At 39.3% G+C, this 13,374-nt stretch overlaps 1 protein-coding gene and 1 pseudogene across 2 annotated transcripts in view; both read left to right on the top strand.

The window, feature by feature from the left end:
- The window catches only part of RNF130 (ring finger protein 130), a 68,627-nt gene that overhangs the window by 14,426 nt on the left and 40,827 nt on the right, over positions 1-13,374 (top strand). The gene's annotated exons all lie outside the window — the stretch shown is intronic.
- On the top strand, positions 6,689-7,850 carry LOC129328614 (actin-related protein 3-like; annotated as a pseudogene).

Here is a 13,374-nt window from a genome sequence, read left to right as displayed (position 1 = left end):
CTACAGACAGCCCCCCAACCTTAAACAACTTCTCACTTACAATCATGAATCGGCTAGCAGAGTCACCAGCACAGGTACGAGGCCCTGCAACAGACCCAGATGCCAGCTCTGCCCCTATATCTACCCAGGGAATACAATTACAGGACACAATGGCATCAACTACACTGTCTCTGGCTCTTACAGCTGCTCATCCTCCAATCTGATATATGTCCTCATGTGCCAACAATGTCCTTCTGCTCTGTACATTGGACAAACCAGCCAACCTCTACGCAAAAGAATAAATGGACACAAATCTGACATTAGAAATGGCAACGTCCAGAAACCAGTGGGAGAACACTTCAATCTACCAGGACATTCCATCAAAGACTTAAAGGTCGCTGTAGTTCAACAGAAACCTTTCAAAAACAAAATCCAACGGGAAGCTGCTGCATTGGAATTCATATGTAAATTTGACTCTGTCAAGCTGGGACTGAATAGGGACTATGAATGGTTATCTCATTATCACAGGTAACTGATTTCATTTACATAGGCGGGGTCAGGGAGAGTCCAGTGGCACCTGACGTGGGCTTTCAAGGACCACAGTTCTCTCTGTCAGATGAATCTGGTGGGGAGGGCTGTGGTTATCGAAGGCTTGTGCTGCAGTGGAATTGAATGGTCTTGATGGTGCTGCTGGACTCTTTGATTTTGCTACTACAGACTAGCACGGCAAACTCCTTTGAACCTTTACACAAGCAAACTGATCCCCACATCAAAAGGAGCTGTTTGCATTTCCATATCAAAGGAGTTGTTTACATCCCCTCTCTCCTCCTCCCCCCCTCCCCTCCTCTATATTTGACCAGTTTCTTTCTGCCCTCCAGGCATCTGACGAAGAGAACTGTGATTCTCGAAAGCTTATGCTACAATAAAATTGGTTAGTCTTAAAGGTGCTACTGGACTTTTTTTGATAGGACTAGAAGCTGAATGCCAGTGGCAAGGTTCCTGTTGCAGAGCCCAATTCAGATTGGATTATGGTGTTGTGAAAGGAGGGCCTCAAACCTTCCCTGCACAGGTTTCCGAACCTGAAATTGCCTGGGGGAATGATTTGCCCCATCAAGAGGCAGCATATGCAGCTCCCTCTTGGGGCAAATAATGCCCCCTGGGGCACGGTGGATTTGATTTAAATCAAACCGATTTAAATCACGATTTAAATCACTAGTCAGTAAGGCTTGATTTAAATCATAGTTTTCTACATAAAGACTAATTCTTGCTGGTATAACTTTAATATGCAAGTAGATGAAGATTTTTAGAATAACAACTTTTCATATTAGTTTTACAGTTGTATAAAATATTGATTTTAATACTATTAGAAACACATAGTTAATTTATTGTGAGATGAATTATCCCCAGTTTAGGTTAATCATTCATATTTGGACAACTTTTCTGTTGTACTTTATTGGAAGGAGAAAAATAATCATTACCTTAATAATAACAATTTAAATAGTTTTATTTATTCAACTGAAACAATAACATTACAGCATATGTTATTTGCTTAAACAAAAATCCATGTTTGTTAACTAATTTGGCTAAACAAAATATATATATTTTAAGAAACTTAGACTGTTAGTCCAGCCTACACATGAAAAACTTAAATACTGTCCTCTGTAGCTCACTCGTCATCTTCTTCTTTGTTCATAATCTGGAAAAGAAAAACAAGCTTTCCTGCTTTATCGGGTCCCAAACGATTTCTCAATTTAGAATGAATGAGTCCAAAGGAAGAGAATATTCTTTCAACGCCTGCAGAAGAAGCTACTGCTGTTAAAAGTGAAATCATTACTTGAACAGTCTCTAAATCCAAGTGCTTAAGTGACTTCCACCAGTTCACTGGTGTGACTTTCTTTAAAATATCTTCAGCAAACATATATGTCTTGAATGGTTCCCCCTTAGCTCTGAAGTTTATTATAGTTGGCATTACAGATGGATGATTGCTGGATACCCATGTCATAGCTAACTCCTCTTCCTCAGCACTTAAGTTTTGACCCTGGTACTGGATATTGACAATATTTGCCAAAAAATGAGCTGGAGACAGTGCTTGTCCCATTCGTTTTTTTAATACTTGTAATTTAATTCTGTCCATGTGTAGTTCTGTTTTTAAGTGTTCACTCAGTTCCTTCCAAATTTCAACAGCATCAGCAATAAAACAGCTATTTTTCTGTATTTTGTTTAAAGCTTCAGAGATGGGTTTCAGGATGCTCAGCATATATTCAACATTTCTCAATGTTGAGGATTTTGGCCATGACAGTGCCATCTATTTTATCTCGATTTTGTTCACAAACTGTCATCAGAATAGGCCAGTTCTTGATATACAGCTCAAAACAGTCCACCACAGAGTTCCATCTAACATCTTGTGGGAGCGTTAGCTTGGTTCCACCCATCCTTTTCAGAGCTGCTGCAGCAAAATGATTGTTACGGAAGTATTTAGCAATTTCAACAACATTAGTCTTTATTTCTGGAACACTTAAGTCTTTGGCTAAGAGGTGCAGCAAATGAGCACTGCAACCATATGTTATTAGCTTTGTATTACCTTCCTGCTCTTCTAAATTTTTTCTCATCTTGGATACATTTGCAGCATTGTGACCAAATTGCGTACTAGTCATTTGAATTTTTGTTCACATGTTGTTATAGCTTTTACTGCCACTTCTTGTAAGTATTCTGCTGTGTGTGCATTTCCTGACGTATCAATTGTTTGTGCAAGGAACATCTGCTCTGCAGGGTGGACTGTATCCTGGTCTCAGTGACTGAACCATATTAATGAAATGTGGGTTCTCTGTCAGACGGAAAGAAGAGTTCATTGCATAAACAAACTGGGCAATTTTTTCATCAATTAACTCTTTTTCTAATCTGCTAGTTTTTATCACAAACTATGGTGGTTCCAGGAGGGAAGGGTTTTTTCTTTCTTTTAGGTGATATACTGTGGGTGTCTGATGATGATGCAAATGAAGCACTATCCGGGATGGATAACTCTGAAACTGTAGAACAGGAGGATGGTGATCTTGAAGGTGGATAGTTTCCAGAATCCTTAATGTTGACGATGAATTCCCCTAAACAAAAAAGTCAGTGCTGTTATTTTATTGTTTATACAATTTCTGCTTATTGTACAGCACTGCCCCAAAAGGAATATTTGCTTTTCTTCATAACTGTACCAAATGACAGTAACATGCAGTAATAATAAGAAATATACTTTTGCTCAAACATGACAGTTCAAGGCAGTCTTTAGAAATATGATTCAATAAAAATGTTTACCAACCTGAAGATCCTGCCTGTTCAAATGTGTTTCTTTGGTCATCTTCATCACAGCACTTCTCATGATGTTGCCTCATTCGGGCCACCAGGCCTTCCATTTCTTTGTTGCAGTGTTTGCATTTTGCACACATGCCTGCCTTACCGATAGGTAAAGGAACTTCATTAAAGTATTCCCAAACTGGGTCTCTTTTACGGCCTGCTGCCATTATAGGTTTTTTCCTCCAAGGAAAGAATGTGATAAACCTCAGGTCATACACACAAAAGATCCAAAGACTTGTGCAGTATTGTGCTCAAAAAGTTTCACTTTCATTTTGTACTGCTTGCCCCTCCCTCCTCACACTTAGTTTCTTCTTGTGCAGATCTATTCCACTCCAAACAATCAGAAAAATATTGTTTCTATTCACTGAACTTCTTGAAACTTAGCACTGAAGGGGTTGATTCTGTCTTCATAGGTTTGTAGAACAATAGGATTAAGGTCTTTTTCTCAACTCTGTTCATGTTATAACATTTTTGCTATGAAGAAGAGGCATGTGATCTCTGCTGAGCTGACACAAATTCAGTTTTGAGAACTGCAAAACCAAGCATCTGTGATAATATCTTGTAGGCAGAGAAACTGCCCAATAATCTTACAAAAACCTCTGGAAGAGCATGACATTGTGAATGGATTAATGGAATTTATTTACCAAAAAAATTAAACATATACAGCCTTATTCTACATAATTAAAAACTAATCTTTATATCATGATGGAATAACCTTTGGATGGTAATATATTTTCCTCAAAAAGCATTTTATTTAAAAAAAATCCAATTTAAATAAAAAAATCCAATTTAAATTTAAAAAATCTGATTTTTTTTTATTTTGTTTTAAAAATCATTTATTTTTATCCACCCTGCCCTGGGGCCATTTTTGTTCAGGAAAACAGCCCAGGCAGGAGGTTGGAACCCCTTCATCCCTTGAGCTGTGTCCAGAGCCAGCCCTTGTATTGTTTTAGAGTTGAGGTCTCCCTTGGAATTCCCAGCTGCCATATGGCTGCACATCGCAGTGTCGATCATATATTAAACGTAACACATAATTTGGACCTAAGTGCAGGCAGTTCAAGGAGTTTTGACTGTGCCTAAAGGCTGTGTGAATTGTCCCTAAGAAGAAAGGATCTTGTTTTAGTATATTATTTTTAAAAATTATATGCAAATGGACACAAGGTTTACAATATTGATAAAAATTGAAATACTAATTTAGAATAGTGGTATACACCAGTGACATAATGAGATGTATAGAAGATGGTGGTCTATAAGGTACCATTTTCCCAAACTGTCAAGTAGTTTATTGTGGCTGTCTTATTATGTTATTGGATTTTCACTTTGTGAGCCACTTTGAGTAGGTCTCTGGAGTGGCAGCATGTCAGTTTTCTAAATAAATGCTAAAGGTCAATATCGCAACTTGAGTTATGCCCAGAAACAAACTGGAAGCTGACGCAGATCTCAAGCATAAGCAGTTTGACAGGTTGACTGACATCATTTGCATGGGGATATGCAGTTACATGAGCAGGCTCATGAGGTTAATGTCTATAGTTCATGCAGTGATAGTATCTGTTGTACTTTTGAGTTCAGAGATTATACTCGGATGTGTGGAGGGGGGCTTTGATACACTGAAATGCCATGCATTTCAATAAAGTGAGTGACAGCATTTCATGAACATGCTATACATCTCTGGTAATATGCATAAAACTATGTTCAGAATTATAGTAACACCGATAAAGGGGGAAATCATAAACATGGAATTCTACATAGGGTTTATATATGCTTGTCTCACAGTAGTGCTGTGTTATAAATCTGATTATTAGTAGGCACCACCTTTGTGCTTCTTCAGATAGTTGCTTGATTGTCTTTTAGAAAGCCAGATATTGTTTGGAATATATTTTTCTTTTCATTTACTAAATTCTTTTGAAGATCTAGTATATGAAGTATTTCATTCTAGTCCATAAATGATTGTACATCAAAATTCTGGTGATATCCTCTAGGACTTTTCTAAATAAAATATTGTAAGAAAAATACTCATCTAATTCTGTTGAACTGATACTTTAATTTTGGGTGTGGACAACTTGTTTATCAGTAGTTACACAGAAAACCTATTCTGAACTGGAAGGATCACATCGAAGCACACCTTGGTACTCCACTACTAGCAAAGACATTTTACTCTTGGGAATGAAACTTGAATTTATGGGTGTATCTGGTAAAATCTGCAGCTGAATCTGAACCGTACTTAGCCTGTTATGGAGAAACATGGGAAATGTGTGTGGAATTCTGGACATCTGAACAAAAGAAGGAGCAGTAAGGAAAGATTGGCTGTCTCTTTACCCTCTGGCGGTCATTGCGTCAGTCACCCTCCTCAGGCAGCTTTCTTACTTGTGGAAGGAAAGAGATGGGGAGCTTTCATCCCATGGATAAGTAAACCATTTGAAGGAAACTATTTTTAGGCAAACTAGGACTGTAGGGGAAAGGAAAAAGCAGTCTGGCCCGGTTTGTCTTTTTGCTGAGATTCAGTCTTGCTCGGGTGGTTGTGTGTTACAGAATCGTATTGTTTATACAATCCCAAAAATCACAATGCTAATTTAAACATAGCATCAATGAACTATACTGTGATCTGTGTTATATATCTCTGGCCTTGGAATTGATACAAGCCTAGTATAGCAAGGAATTTGGCTCAATATATGTGTTTAATTTAACTTCATTTTAGAGTAAGCAGTTATTATCAGTGCATCACCTCATTTAATAAAGTTCAGTAATTTTCCCCTTAAAAAGGGATTTTCAAAAAACAAGGTCAATTCTTTTACAATCTGCTTCAAATGTAGAGAGGGTGTGGGGGTGTGATAAAAACAGGGATGAGGGAACTGAAGACTCCATCTAAATTGTAAGACTGGTCTCTGTGTGATTTATCTTTTGAAGTCAAAGTTCCAACCTTTGGTTTTCAGTAGTTTTAACTGGCTAATGTTCATATATCTAGAAGTCCCTGTGTATTCACCTTTAGGAATCCAAAGGGCAGGTTATATGGAAATTTCCATCTGAAGGCAATGGACACATGTTCCAACTGTGGCTTTTACAATGAGGTAGCTCTAACGAGCCACTGGGGTTGCACAAATCATAGTAGCCACAAGTACATCCAGATATAGAAACACTTGTTCATACAAATATTGGCAGCATACTACAGAACTACAGAACTTCTGGCATGAATTTAACTATTTTTTTTAACAATCGACTTAAAGCAATTCATTGTTTATTTTAAGATTGCATTACTCCAAACACTGGGTTGTGACAACAGATGCTAGGACCAATTTCTTCATAATCTTTTTTGGTGTGGCATACTTGGTAGAACTCAGATGTGGAAACCAAAATTGATCCTCCAGTGGGATATGCTGGTAATACAGGACCTCAGTTCATCCTTCCTTTAGGTATTGCTATTAAATAATAAGTCAAAGTTGCCAATCAAGCAGAAAGAGGGATTATGAAAGATGTAGATGATCTAGACTTCTTTATTGCGGATGAAGCAATAGGAAACCAACATATGCAATAAAGTGACTTATCCACCATGGAATAGTTGAAAACTGGGACTTGATGGAGAGATTTATGGAACAAGATGTCTTCAAATTTTTAAGAGCATAATCTTAAATCTTATTATTTTCTCTTGACTGAACCACTTCTTAATACTCCAGAAAACTGGGGATATACTGCTGAAATCATGTTCGAGTCTTTCAGTGTTCCTGGTCTTTACATTGCTGTTCTGGTTGTCCTTGCCTTAGTTGCATCTTGGACATCAAGACAAGTAGGAGAGCAGACGCTAACTGGAACAGTTATAGATAGTGGAGATGGCGTGACTCGTGTTATTCCTATGGCTGAAGGTTACATGATTGGCAGCTGTATCAAACACATTCCAATTGCTGGGTGGGTGATAACTTAACTTTATTCAACAGTTACTAAGAAAGCGAGAAGTAGGAATACCTCCTGAATAATCATTGGAAACTGCTAAAGCAGTGAAGAAGTATTTAGTTATGTCTACCGTGATTTAGTAAAAGAATTTAACAAGTATGATGCAGATGGCACCAGATGGATTAAACAGTATACTAGAATCAATGTGATTGCCAAGAAAGAATCTATTATTGATGTTGGCTATGAGAGGTTCCTAGGGCCAGGGATCTTCTTTCATACTGAATTTGCTAATCCAGATTTCACACAGCCCATTTCAGATAAAGTTATTCAGAACTATCCTATTGATATTAGACGTCCACTATGAGCCTTCTCTTTGAAGGCTCAACTATGTTCAGGGATTTTGGTCATTGTTTACAATGAGACTTGAAAAGGACTGTTGATGCTAGGCTAAAACAGAGTGGTGGCAAACTGAAGCCCAAACTATTGATGTACAAGTTATTACACGTCATATGCACAGATACACAGTTGGTTTGGAGGACGTATTGGTTTCTACACCTGAGTTCTACCAAGTATGCCACACCAAAAAAGATTATGAAGAAATTGATCCTAGCATCTGTTGTCACAACCCAATGTTTGGACTTTTGTCTTAAATTTGACTTTTGAAGAGTCAGATCTAGGGGAGGCAAAGAGAATGAAAGGTCCTTCTCAATACTTATTTCAAAAATGCATCCAGTGATTAAGCTGTGGACATATGGTTGGTTGTCCTATACTTTCTTTTTAGTCGTAGAGTTTGGATCTTAGTTGTTAGTCTGCAAATTGAATATAAAAGATGCAGCATGACATATCTATAGTAGACTAAGCTTGTACCTCAGTGCTGATCATGGTACATGGAAAGAGATTCCATTGAAAATGGTAGTTGGGTCCCATGGCCCATCAGCAGAAGGCACAGATTGCTGAGGGTTATGCTATCATATATGTAGAGTAACTCTTTTTAGGTCTGCATCATGAATGTATTCTTGACAGAGTTAATCTAGGATGATTGCACTACGGTGGGTTTTTTTCTCCCATCTGATGAAGATTTCAACAAACTCTCTTTACTTCTAGGAGCCAGATTCATTTTTACAGCCTTCAGGGTTTTATATTTTAATGAAAACATTTTCTAATTATTGCTACCAGAAAGCATATCCTAACCTTTTTTTACTAATTTTATTATTAGTATAACAAACTTTTTACTCCAGATATATTTTTTTAAGAACTGTAAAGAAAAATCAAGTAAGAACCAGGGTTTAATTTATAAATATGCCCAAAGTGCTGTTAGGATCTCCGTGAAGGAATTTCAAAATAAATACCTCTTCAGGACTCCGGCTTCCATTATTTAAGGTGCGTTAATGTACTACTTTCATGCCATGAATATCCACCCCAACCCTATCAGTGAGGATGGGGCAGAGCTTTCTGAAGTTGGCAGATTCCCTCTGCTTACAGCGAGGGAGAGGGGAGGGAAAGTGGATAAGAGCTGTCTGTAGCAGAGACAGCCAAGTTAAGAAGAAAAAGGGATTTAACACAAACCATTTGTCTCTTAGCTTGGATGTCATTGCTCTGTCCTGACAGCTCTTATCCATCTCTCCTCCCCTCCTTGACTATAATTGGCATGGCTAGCTTCTGAAAACTCCTTCTCAGTCCTCCTTGTTAGGGGAAGGATGGGGTCTTCTAAAACTTGCCAAGTCCCTCTTATTACAGATGGGGAGAGGGAGTGAACAAGAGTTGTCAAGAGCAGCAGCAGCTAACCTAAGAGACAGTAAAAGATGAAGAGTTTGCACCACAATAAAATGTGTGGTGCAATAGCAACCTGACTCTCAGGATTTATTTGTTGAACTCTGACTTGCAATGCAGTCCTAAGCAGAGTTACACCCTTCTAAATCTATTGAAGTGAGTAGACGGAAGAATTTAACTCTGCTTAGGATTGTACTGCTAGTGTCTGAATGACACACACAATTATGTTCCCTGCAGTTTTATAGATCAAGTTTGTATATTGTACCTTGGATAGTAATACTTTTGGAGTGATATCTATCTTTATCTCCACTACCCTATCATGAGACAGTCCCATTATGAACTTGTTCATAACAGGTTCAGTGCTGTCTGTTAATACCCAGTATGTTGTAGTATTATCATGTAAAGTATTGTACTAGTTTGATGAAGTATGCATTTCTTTCTAGGGGTGTGCACAGGAAAATAATTTGGTTGAGTTGTTTTGATAATACTTAACTGGGGGGGAAATCAGAATTTCGGGAATACCAAATTCATTCTCCAGTTCAATTTGGTATCGCAGAGCAAATTCAGCCATTGTTTCCTATGGGAAACTCAATTCAGAAATTTCCAGTGGCCGGTGTGTGTGTGTGTGTCAATTTTTGAACAAATTTCACCAAATTTGCACCTACTCCTAACTTCTCTCTAATGACTCCCTAAGTTTTATAAAGATTGGACCCCAAGGGGCCATTTTATGCCTCCCCCCAAAGAAAGTGCCCCCAGCCACCTCTAATCTCCATAATTCTGTATGTGGAAAAATATAGGGGCTATCCAGGAGGATGGGAGTGGTATTTTGAAAGTAAAATCCCCCGAAGTAGCAGGAGACCTGGTCCTAACTGTCCTCTAATGACCCCCCCCCCAAGTTTCATGAAGAAGGGACCATGGAGGGCCATTTTATAGCCCCCCTCAAAGAAGGTGCCTCCAGCCACCTCCAATCTCCATTATTCCCTATGGGGAAAACCTACAACTAGCCTATTTTAAAACACTTTTTAGAAGTTCAAACTTCACAAGTCTCTCAGAATACCAAAAAAGTACACCCAAACACAACTAGGTTAACAAACTGAACCAAGCACCTCAACAAACACCCCCGCCAGAAGAACAGCCAACAACAATTGAACATCTAGGGTTTTTTTATAATTTTTTTTTATTTTTAATTACTAACATCAAAAACTACAAAAGGGAAAAAGGGAACAGGGGGAAAGGAAAGAAACAACATATGAAAAACACACACTACATCTACAAGTATTGCATTCCCTTCATAATACAATTATTTAAAGTTAAACTTTCTAATATGCTATTAGATTGGTAGATCTTATAAAATACGAACTACAGTCAGGATCAGGTCTTCTCCCCCCCCCCCCTGCGTCTCGGTCACAGCTCTCTCTGAACAGCTACAGTGGCTGCGCTCACTCCCTCCTCCCCATTCCCCCCTTCAGATTCTAAATCCTCTCCTTGCTGAAACTCTTGATGATTAAACACAAAGTCCTTCAGCTGTACTTCCGATGTTATCTTGTAGGCTTGGTCTTTATAACTGAACCAGATACCTTCCGGAAATAGCCATTTGTATTTTATTTCACGCTTCCTCAGAAGAGCTGCAAACCTTTTATATTTGAATCTTCTTTTCCGAGCTAAAAATGGAACGTCCTTCAATATCTTAACCTTGTTACCCAGAAAGTCCAAGTCCACATTGTACGAATTATATAAGATGGTGTCCCGAGTCTTCTTAGATGAAAAATCGATAATAATCTCGCGAGGCAGCTGACGCTTCGTTGCATATTTTGAAGATGTCCGGCGGACTTCCAGAATATCGCTTTTTAACTCTTCTTTAGTTGCCTTTGCGAATGACGCCAAAAGTTCCAACACCAAATCCTTTAAATTTTCACTTTCCTCCTCCTTCACATTCTGAAGTCGCAATACCGTCTGAGCACGATCCACTTGTAACCCTATCAATTGGTTCTCCAAAAGCTTTACTTCTTTGTTTGTTGCTTTCATGAGTACTGCGTTTTCCCGAGCAGACTGCTCTGCCCCAGACGCAACGTCTTTAATGGTTTTCACTTCGTTCTCAACTGAGCCAACCCTTTGACCGATTTCATTTAGCTTATCAACAAAGGGCTTCATAGCTTCAGCGACCGACTGCTTAACCACCTCTTCAAGAGACTCTCCTTTCCCCTGCAAAGCAGCCGAAACAGATTTGCCCACAGCAGGGCTCTGCTTTTTCGTCGCCATCTTGGGGGGGGGGGAGTCCGCCAACTAAGTTCCAAAACTCAATGAAGGGGAAGATATCCGAACCTTCTTAGCTTCAACTCCCACCAATCCTTCGCATACGCTTAGAATGACAGAAGGGATTCGCTACTTACAGGTTTTCACCTTAAATCTGCTTGTTGCCGTTCTCCATGGCCTGGCAGCACGCGATGTGCTGCGCAAGTCTGCCGGCCTCCGTAGGAGCAAACGGGCAATTTACCCCCTGCATCGACTTCAGGGGGCTCTTCCCGCAGCGCTCTGGACCCTGACCCCCTCACTGGGAGTCCTGGGGGTTAACCCTCGCAGGTCAACCACCCAGTCAGGCTGCTCGGGCGCTTCCTCCCGGACCTGCAGAGAGGAGCGTTCGACATGGCTGGGAAAACAAAACCGAATCCAACAATTGAACATCTAGTGAAACCAAACTTCTATGCCAACACAAAACAGAACCCAGCAAAAAACACCAACCAAACTTCTGTAAAGAAAGCCCAAGAAAAGGAGAAAACAGCTCCCCCAGAAAAACAAGCAGTAAATATAACCAATTTCAAAAGCCAGAATCAAAGCCCCCTGCACAGAAGCCCAACCAAAGTTTTCCCACACATAGCAAAAAAAAAAGCAAGCAGTTTTTAAATTGCAATTTGTTTAAAAAAACCCTTTCCCCTCCCCCCACCTGTATTCCTCCAAAGTGAGAAAAAAACCCATGAGGCTATAACTCTCAAACCAGGCAGCAGCCAGGAATCCACTCCACTCACTGGGCAGCAGGATCCAGTCCGCAGTTCAAAGCAGGCCAGAAGAAACAGCCAGCAGCAGCAAGCAGGTGGCATCTCTTAATCTCCAAGCCTGAGCAAAATAGAGGCTCACTGAGGCAAGCTTCCTAATTTAACTCCTTGCAGCAGTTTTTAAAAGGCACTCTTCTTCTTGAGAATCCCATTGGCCAGAGAAGGAGAGTCGCTGCAAGGACTGATCACTCACTTAGGGAACGATCATAAGTTAGTGTTATTGACTTTCCGGTGGAGGAGGAGGACGCTCCCGCACGCTGTGAAGGAGATAAGCTTTTAACTTCTATTCTATTTCTACTAAAAAGAGTACTGGATTCTTTGACCTTAGAGATTTTAGAGACCTCAGAGACTTTTTGTTAGTGGAAATTTGACTGTTTGCTTAGGTGCTGACTGTTGCTGGGCTCTGTGCCAAGATGTTATTAGACGTTCAAATTCCCTTTGAAGGAATTTTATAGTGGTTTAGAAGATTTAATAAAGGTAGACAAACCACTCTAATTAGACGACTTATTTAGATAAGAATCCAAGCTGGAATCTGAAGTTGTTTTAAGAGAAGAACAAAGACAGTTAATCCATTAATATTGCCAGTGAATGAAGAAACTGATATGATCTGGGAAAAGGAGAAAATAGCTCTAGAAGTGACACAGACCCCTTTAAATTTAGATTGATGGACAAGTAAAAAAAGAATTATTAGCTCTTTGAGTGCATTACTCAGAGTTGATTTTTCAGCTATTGACCTAGAGGACGTGGAATGGCTACCTAGTATAAGAAATATATGGAGATTGGTGTTGAACTTGAAATTCAATCAAAATACCATCCCCTTAATGTTATTAAAAATGAAGACATTTCTGGGGACTTTTCAAATTAGGCCTAAAAGAGTTTTTAGAGAATACATAAGAAAGGCCACTCCCCTACGTACATCAAAAGAAAAGTGCAATAAGAAAGCTCAAGAAAACACTGGAACGGATATAGGGAACCTTGTGGACTTTCCCTTAAATATAGTGCAGAATATGGTAATATCCTCTGGAACAAATTGTAACCTAGAAAACTGTCAAGAAGTTGATGACAGCTCTAACAAAACTTTTATTTTTACGATAGCCTCTTATGTTGGGGAATGCAGAATCAAGGGAAGATCTAACTCTAATTGATCTGGAGTCCCCTAAAGAAGTAGGAAGGTGCCCAGAAACTGTGCGCTCCATAACTTTTCCTTCTGTGAATATCATCACATAGGATGCGATTGTGGATCCTAATGTGACAAAAGAGAGACCCTCACAGATTCCCTTTTCTACTGTAGTAAATTCCACAGTTATTGATTTCTTCCATCTCGTGGGACATGAAGATGGAACTAATGCTGAGA

Source organism: Eublepharis macularius, chromosome 4 (assembly GCF_028583425.1).
Source record: "Eublepharis macularius isolate TG4126 chromosome 4, MPM_Emac_v1.0, whole genome shotgun sequence".
NCBI classification, from domain to species: domain Eukaryota; kingdom Metazoa; phylum Chordata; class Lepidosauria; order Squamata; family Eublepharidae; genus Eublepharis; species Eublepharis macularius.
The sequence above is the reverse complement of the archived record's forward strand: the minus strand, read 5'-3'. Positions and strand labels throughout refer to the sequence as shown.